The 8,171-nt window shown below is 38.1% G+C and overlaps 1 pseudogene; it reads left to right on the forward strand.

Moving 5' to 3' along the window:
• Positions 1-6,433: 6,433 nt before the first annotated feature.
• On the forward strand, positions 6,434-7,751 carry LOC124962913 (protein Abitram-like; annotated as a pseudogene).
• Positions 7,752-8,171: the final 420 nt, after the last annotated feature.

Consider the following 8,171-nt stretch of genomic DNA (forward strand, 5'->3'; position numbering starts at 1 on the left):
AAAAAGTCATTCAACAGGGAGTTATGGCATCTGAATCCAGGTTATGTCTCAGTTTTAACATGTCATATTGAACACATTATTTACTGTTTGTGAACTTCCTGTCCCCATCTGTAAATTAAAAGGGTTAGGAGGGAGTAACTTCAAAAGCTTCCTCATAGTCCTAAAGCTGAGTCTGTTAATAGTTTACTATGGAACTAAACTTACACCACAAACATGTATAATGCTCCCAAATAAGTAAACATGGAACTTACTATTTAAGTGAGCCACTGCAGAAAAAAAGTTAAGGAAAAGAGATGCCTAATGAAATAATTTACCAATGAAGAAAATGAAAATTAAATTGAATCTGAAGAAACAATAAGGAAAAAGATTTTGATAGTTTTCCAAAACTAAAGTTAAGCCAAGATGTTCAGTGAGAATTTAGCAATAGTTAAGATTAAAAACTAGAATTTGAACAAGTTGTTCTAATTTTAGCATCAAATAAAAGCTTAAAATGGAAATTAAACCACTTACTCCCACAAGATGGAGAAATCAAAAAATATTTATAATTTTAAACAAAACAATGTTAATTGCAAAACTATTTAAGTTATTTATAACTGAAAAAAGTTGTCAGCATAGCACCTATATTTGAACTATTTCCTATAAAGCAATCTAAAAAGATAAAATATGTATGATTTCCCCAAAATATCCATATAAACATTTATACAATGTTCTTAGGAAAACACTGAATAGTGCTCTTGAATTATCTTAAAATTTAACTAACCTTCACATAGCACTGGATCCATGGGAAAATATTTTAATTTCTACGGGAAACAGCATTGTAAAAAATTATTTGATTATGGCACATTTATAGGTTGAGCACTATGAATATCAAAGAATATTATCATATATATCCACAGAAGGGATAAACATAGGGCATGAAAATGTCCCTATCCTGTATAGTTCCTTAGGTCACCAAACCCACCCTTTCCTGCTACCTGTGGGCAGACCAGGCACAGTTCAAAGCAAGAGTGTTGGCCTATTCTTACTACTCACAGTCTTAGTTCTAAACCATACCTTGACTCCTTTCCTTGCAGTTGATTTCATACTGCCTTTTAACATCTGTCTACTGATCTTACTGCACATTTTCCCATTCTCATCCTTACCTTACCTCCTGGATTTATCAGCTACTACCACTGTGCTAGCATTCAGCTTGATTTTTCTGAGCAGAGCTCATTTTATGAGTCCTCTGACCATTCTGAATTTGCATCCTGGAGGATTCCACTTGGCCCCAGGTCTTTCTACCTCAATGTGGTATGCAGATGGGAATATCATTACTTGTCCTCAGCCTATTCAAGAAAACAAGATCAGTGTTTTTATAATATTCTAATTGGTAATGCTATGGGTTGAGTATGGTTTGCCCTCTGATATTAATGTTGAAATTTAAACCCCATTGTGAAATTTTAGGAAATGGAACCAGACATAACCGTCAAGAAGTGGTTAAGCAACTGCCTTCATGAATGAATTACTCCATTCATGTAATTAATGGATTAATGAGAAGTAAAGGAGTAAGTTTGCTAACAAAGCAAGTTTTTGTATATCTCTAGCTCTCCCTATCTCTAGCCACGTGATACCCTGATGCCTTCTCTTCCAATAAGAAGGTCATTTCCAGATGGGGCCTCTCAACTTTGGACCAAAACCATAAGACAAAATGAACTTCTTTGCTTTATAACTTACCCAGTATTTGGTACTTTATTGTTTGCAACAGAAATTAGACAAAGACCACATGTAAGATTTATCACTAGTTAATGTTACATAACATTGAAAATGCATCACCACTGTGATTATTTTAAATGTTGAGTGGGCAAATAGAAGTAAGAGCAATTTAATTTGAAAGGATCAAAATTATTGTTCATTTGATCAGTAAATAATTATTAAGCACCTACTATATGTCAAGCACAGTGCCAGTTCCAGGAGCTAGGAACCAGCAGTGAAGAAAATACACTCCATGTCTATAGATATATTCAAATCTAGTGGAATATTTTTTTGGCAAGTAATTGTAAGTTGGATGAAAGTTTTAAAATGAAAGGTTTAAATACTGCAGTAATATATAACAACAATAAAGAATATATAGTTTATCCTGGGATGCCAAAAAATCTAGGTAAGCAAGGAAGTCAGGGAAAGGACTTTATAAATTATTTCATCTAAGTGCTCAACTTACAAATAAAGTCATTTTGGACTGGAAAGAGGGAGTGATCAGTTTATCCCATGATGATAATAGTAAACTACATTTATTTCTCTGGCTCATTATTTATTTTCTAAATGGAATCATTCAAGCCAAATAACAAGTTAAAAAGACTGCATGATACACACTGGTGCACTGACTGCAAGCAATAACAAATGTTATGGTAAATGAATATTTAGAAACATTGAATCAATTCAATGAAAATGTTATAGACGAAAGAGGATGATATGAAGAAAAATAAATGTTATACACAAGTATTTCTTTTGATACTTTTTTCTAAATAAGTACTATTTTTCAATAATAAAGGCACATCAGTATTTCAAAATACACCTGCACAATTATTTTAAAACTCAGTTTTGTTCCATTACCTGCTTTAACTTCAGCTCATCTTTATAGGTCTAGATGATGCTTTATGTTCTCTAAGAAGACTTAGTCTGACCACAGAGAGTTTCTTAGAACTCCTGCCATCGAGACTGTTTACAATTCCTATGACCATTTATTGCTGTTTATGTGCATAACAGTATTTTTATTTGTTTGAAGCTTGAGGGCAGCAGGGACTACATATCAAAGCTTGGACCTACATTCTAGTGTTAAACAGTAACAGGAAATCCTATCTATGGTAAGCAGACACACCTAGGATGGCCCTTCAATATTCTCACTCCTTTTCATACACAACCTGTATAAAGCCCTTCCCTTGAGTTTGGTAAGGATTTGTACATATGATGAATTCTAAAGGAGAAGAGACTTGCAGATGTAATTAAGAACCTCAAGCAAAGTCAGATTCAAATTATTAGTCAGACCATAATAAGTATACACCTGAGATAATCAACTTATAAAAGGAAAGGTTTCTTTTGGTTCATGACTTTAGAGAATTCAGTCCTTGATCAGTTTGGCCCTATTGCTTTGGTTCTGGGGCAACACATCATGGCAGAAGCTCATGGTGGAACAAAACCACTCATCTCATGACTGGGAAGCAAAAGTGAGGAGGAAGAAGGGACTGGGTCTCTTTTATAGACACACCCCAATGACCTAAAGACCTCCCTCTAGGTTCTACCACCTTCCAATGGAAACTTCCTGGAGACCAAGCCCTTTTAACACCTGGGTAATTGGTAAGCTGTTCAGATCCAAACTACAGCAGTAGCCTGACCTAGTGAGATTAGTTCTTTATAGAAACCTGGAAGCTTCAGATATTCTCCTGCAGAGCCTGAAAGAGCTACCATAAATTCTGCAGCTGCAAGGAAATAAGTTCTGCCAATTCTGGACTTGGAAGAGAACTTTTTACCTCAGATGTGACTGTAGTTCCAGCCAAACCCTTGATTGCAGTCCTGTGAGACTGAGCAGAAGGTCCAGCTAAGCTGGGCTCACACTCTTGATCCATGGAAAGTGTGAGATAATCAATGGGTATTGTTTTAAGCCAAAAAGTTTGTACTAAATGGTAGTAAAGCAATAAGGAACTGGCATCACATCTATGCTGATTGTGCACACCTGTGTAGGGTGGTCTGGAAAGAAAAAAGCTGGTTTCTTGAAGCACACAGTGATAGTGTATTGGTCATCTCAGGCTTCTATGACAAAATACCACAGACTGGGTGGTTTAAAACATGGACATTTATTTTCTCATGGCAAGAGTTTAAGTTTCAGTTGCCAGCAGGGTTAGTTTCTGGTGAGGCCTCTCTCATCTTTTGACTTTTCCTCACCTGGTCTTTCTTCTGTGCACAGGTCTAGAGAAAGAGTCAGTGTCTCTTTATAAAGAAACAAATCCTATTTAGTTTGGGTCCCACACTTATAACCTCATCTAGCATAATCTTCTCCTTAAGTGCTGTGTCTCCAAATACAATTACATCAGGGGTTGCCTATTTGGATTTTGAAGATGAAGTAGAAATTCATAGTAAAGCAAAGTTTTAAGTTTGACAGAAGAGCAACATTATTCTGGTGGAATAGTATGCTTTGTTTTGGCAGAAATTATCCAGGAATAGAGGCCTAGAAAGAGGGGTAGGATTTGGTTGGAATTACAACAAGAGTTGTATAAGAGTAATATCTATTTGACAACAAGAAATACGGGATAAAATTATTAAGTAAGAGCTTTACATTTCAGCCAAAAAAAAATTTAAGTGCTATCGGCTATAGAAAAATCTTAATTTGACTTAGTTTTTTTCAATTTTTATTCTTATTTTTGTTATTTATTTTTAGATTGTCAAATAAAAGATGCACATATACATTCTATGCAGCATGTCATAAATATGTCTGTGTTGTGGAATGGCTAAATGGAACTACTTAACATATGCATTGTTATGGTTTAGATATTGTGTGTCCCCCAAAATCTAATGTGTGAGACAATACAAGAAGGTTTAGAGGAGAGCCTTAACCCAATCAGAATTAATCGCTTGATAGGTAGTTCACCTGGAGTGTGCCTTTGGAGTATATATGAGCTGAGTTTAACCTCTCTCTCTGCTTCCTATAGTCATGTTCCCAGTTGCTGTCCTCCTCCGTATCTTTCCACTATGATAATCTGCCTCCCCTCCAGTCACTTTAAATAAAGCACTTTAAATAAAGTGTCATAAACCTTAGGTCTTCACCAAAGACCAACCTTGCCCATTATCTCATGAAATATCCCAAGGCCAATAAGGAGAGTATAGAACATGGGTTTCCAAATTTGGTGCTATAACAGAATCACTTGGTGGTGTTTCTAAAGGTGCAAACTAACATGACTCACCCTAGTCTTACTAATCTTGGAACTAGGTGTGGACACTTCTAAAAATTAAAGTCTTCACAGGCATAACTAGAGAATTGATCTGAAGCAAGTTGGCAAGACATTTCTCATATGTTTTCCTTTGTCCTTTTGTCACCATGATTAGTTAAGCATTCCTACTACAGACTATTTTTGGCTTCATCCTACATGGAGGAAACTCAGGTTTAAAAGAGTTCAAAAGTGATCCTTCTTCATTTGCTGATACAAAATGAAAGATCACAATTCAGGACTGTCCAACTCCAAAGCATGCTCTTTCTGCTACACTAAGCTTCCTTCCTGGATCTGTAAAATCTCATATTTCAACCAGAAATCTCTGAGTGTATGAAGACTTGCTTACTATCTACATATTCAGCTACATCACATAAAAGGATGGAAAAGCACAGTCGCTGCCTCTAAGAAGCTCAGAAGTTAGTTTATGGAAGAAGAAAAGAGTAGACAAACACAGAAAAAGGATGGTGTACCATGTACCATGGGCCCCAGAACAGAATTATAGGATATGGTGCCAGTCAGTTTCCTGTCACTATAACAACATACTGAATAATCAACCTGTATACAGAAAGGGTTATTTTGACTCACAGTTTTGAACATTCTAGTCTGTGATTATTGGCCCTAATGCTTGGGTCTGTCATGTAGTGGCAGCATGTGATAGAACAAAACTGCTCAATTCACAGCCAGAAAAGCAAAGAAGAGACAGAATAAGGGGCTGCAGTTCCACAATCCCTCTTGGGAATATGTGCCCAATGACCCAGAGACCTTCTCCTAGGCCCTGCATCTCAAAGGTTCCACTATCTCCCAATAGCAAAACCCTGGGGAACAAACCTTTACCACATGGCTCTTTGGGAGATACTGAAGATCTAAGCCATAGCAGGTAGATGTTAATTTCAGAAACAGATTTATTAAGAGGTACTGATGCAAGTGATTATAGAAGTAGAGAAGACTCAAAATCTAGCCTGCAATTTAGAGACCCAGGAAAACTGGTGGTATAGTTCCACTCCAAACCTGAATGTCTGAGACCAAGGACACAATAGAGTGGAGCCCAGCCTGCATCTGAAGGCCCAAGACCAGAAACTCCACATGCAAGGGCTGGAGAGGACGGATGTCCCAGCTTAAGCAGAGAGGGAGTAATTTGCCTTTCCTTCACCTTTCTGCTCTGTTCAGGTCCTCACTAGATTGAATGATACCCATTCATGTTGGTGAGAATAGATCTTGGTCTATCTATTCAAATGCTAGTCTTTTCCAGAAACACCTCAGACATGTTCAAAAAATAATATTTTACAAGCTATCAGGACTTCCTTCAGGCAGGTCAAGACAACAAAACAATTAACCATCACAAAGTAGAACAATAACTAATAGAGTACCAGCCATGATAAAATGTGGTAAGTGACTTTAGACAGTTTCCAGTGAAATGCCTGGCCAGGGCGTTGGGGACAGAGAATGATGACAGAGAAGCAGGGAATATAGAGAAGATGGAAGTGGTGTCTGATCTGGTTTTTGCAGGTACCCTGACACTTACTGTTTACAGAGAAGAGGACAACCGAGTGAGAAGTCTCTTCTTTTCTTCCCACCACCATCTTCTAGAGGCATACCCTCTAGTTGCATGGTCCACCTTCTGAAGGACTGACTCAGAAAGTTCTCCAAACAGGCCAAAAACAACTTGAAAAATTTTGGATGGAATATTCTGGAGTCCCAGGTATTTAAAACATGATATAAAAGGCAGAAAAGAATAGCAAGTGGGCTTAGGAAGGACATAAGTCTTTGATTCTTATTGATTTTATGTCTTTTTGAGAAGTATGACTCAGGATGACGAGAGTGGGCTCTTTAAATCTTAGGGCCTGGATTGTTCTGAAGGTAGTGCTTTTCATTGTCACGGTCATAAAGAATTTGGCAGACAGTGTTGGTGTAGGAAGGAGCAGGCAGGGAGAAAGGAGAACATTCTTGGCAGAGAGAAATAAATACATAAAACATTAAGAAAAGGGTAGCAAAGGAATGGTCAAGGAGCGAGTAATTCAAAAGTGTATGAGAAGTGGAAAGCTTACAAAGTTCTTGCTTCCTGCATAGGTTTCCCTCTTATTCTCTCCCTGTGATCTCTGCCTCCTTAATGTGTTGAATTGTGTCCCCCTGAAAACTTCTATGCTGAAGCTCTAATCCTATCACCTCTGTGACCTTCTTTGGGAATAGGGCTGTTGCTGCTGTAATTTGAAGATAACGTCGTACCAGAGTAAGGCTAGCTCCTACTCCAACACGACTTTCATCCTTATAAAGAGAGGAATTCAGGCCACGGCTGCAGAACCCACGGCGCCATCACTCCTGAATCATGACTTGCTGGAACAAAGCGGATATCAAAGGAAAACCCTGTGAGTATCACTCTATACGACAGATCTCTAACCGAGTACATGTCGCCACGTTGGCAGGACCTCGTCCAGTTCTTCAAAGCAGTAAAACAATCACAAGCATTTCCGATTGGATCAGGACCATCTGTCGCAGACTTCAGAACCAGGTCTCTGGGGAATTTCAGTGGGGGCACCGTTTCCAACAGAACTTGCACCTTGGTGTAAGATGCACTGCTCAATGGAGAGGAATGTGACACACCTAGCCTTGTTAGAGGACGGTTGATGGAAGCGGATGAAAACATTCTCCACAAGCCATGTTCTTCAAGAAAAGTCATCCACTGCCGGCCACATTGCAGTTGTGCTACCCAAATTTGAAGAGAGTGAAAGCATAATGGATGGGTTACTGACAAAGCAGTGTGACGAGGTCATGGAGAAACGCATTAATGACACATGAAACTGCATCATGAAGACTGGAATGGCGTGGAAAGCAATGTGGGCCTGACCCCTCATCTGCCCTGCTTTCCACCCTTTGTCTTTTTTAAAAAAAATTATTTTATTTTATTTTATTTTATTTTGCAAAGGGCCATACGTGTTCATTTCAGTTGCTCATGGTGGTGGGGAGCAGGTTTGGCAGTACCTGGGTGGACTAATCAAGATACAGACTTGGTTCCCATTCGCTTCAACCTTCCAAATCTGCCCTGCCCATGCACGCACCCTGTTCTTCTCTTGCTTTTATCAGCTGACAAGCAAGGGATGTTTTTCTGATTAAAACAAACAAAGCTCTTTGAGAAAAATTTGGAGAACAGAAAAATTTAAGTAGCCAAGTAAAAGTAATTTACCCATCATACTTATAACTGGAGATAATACTATATTT

Source organism: Sciurus carolinensis, chromosome 13 (genome assembly GCF_902686445.1).
Source record: "Sciurus carolinensis chromosome 13, mSciCar1.2, whole genome shotgun sequence".
Taxonomy (NCBI): domain Eukaryota; kingdom Metazoa; phylum Chordata; class Mammalia; order Rodentia; family Sciuridae; genus Sciurus; species Sciurus carolinensis.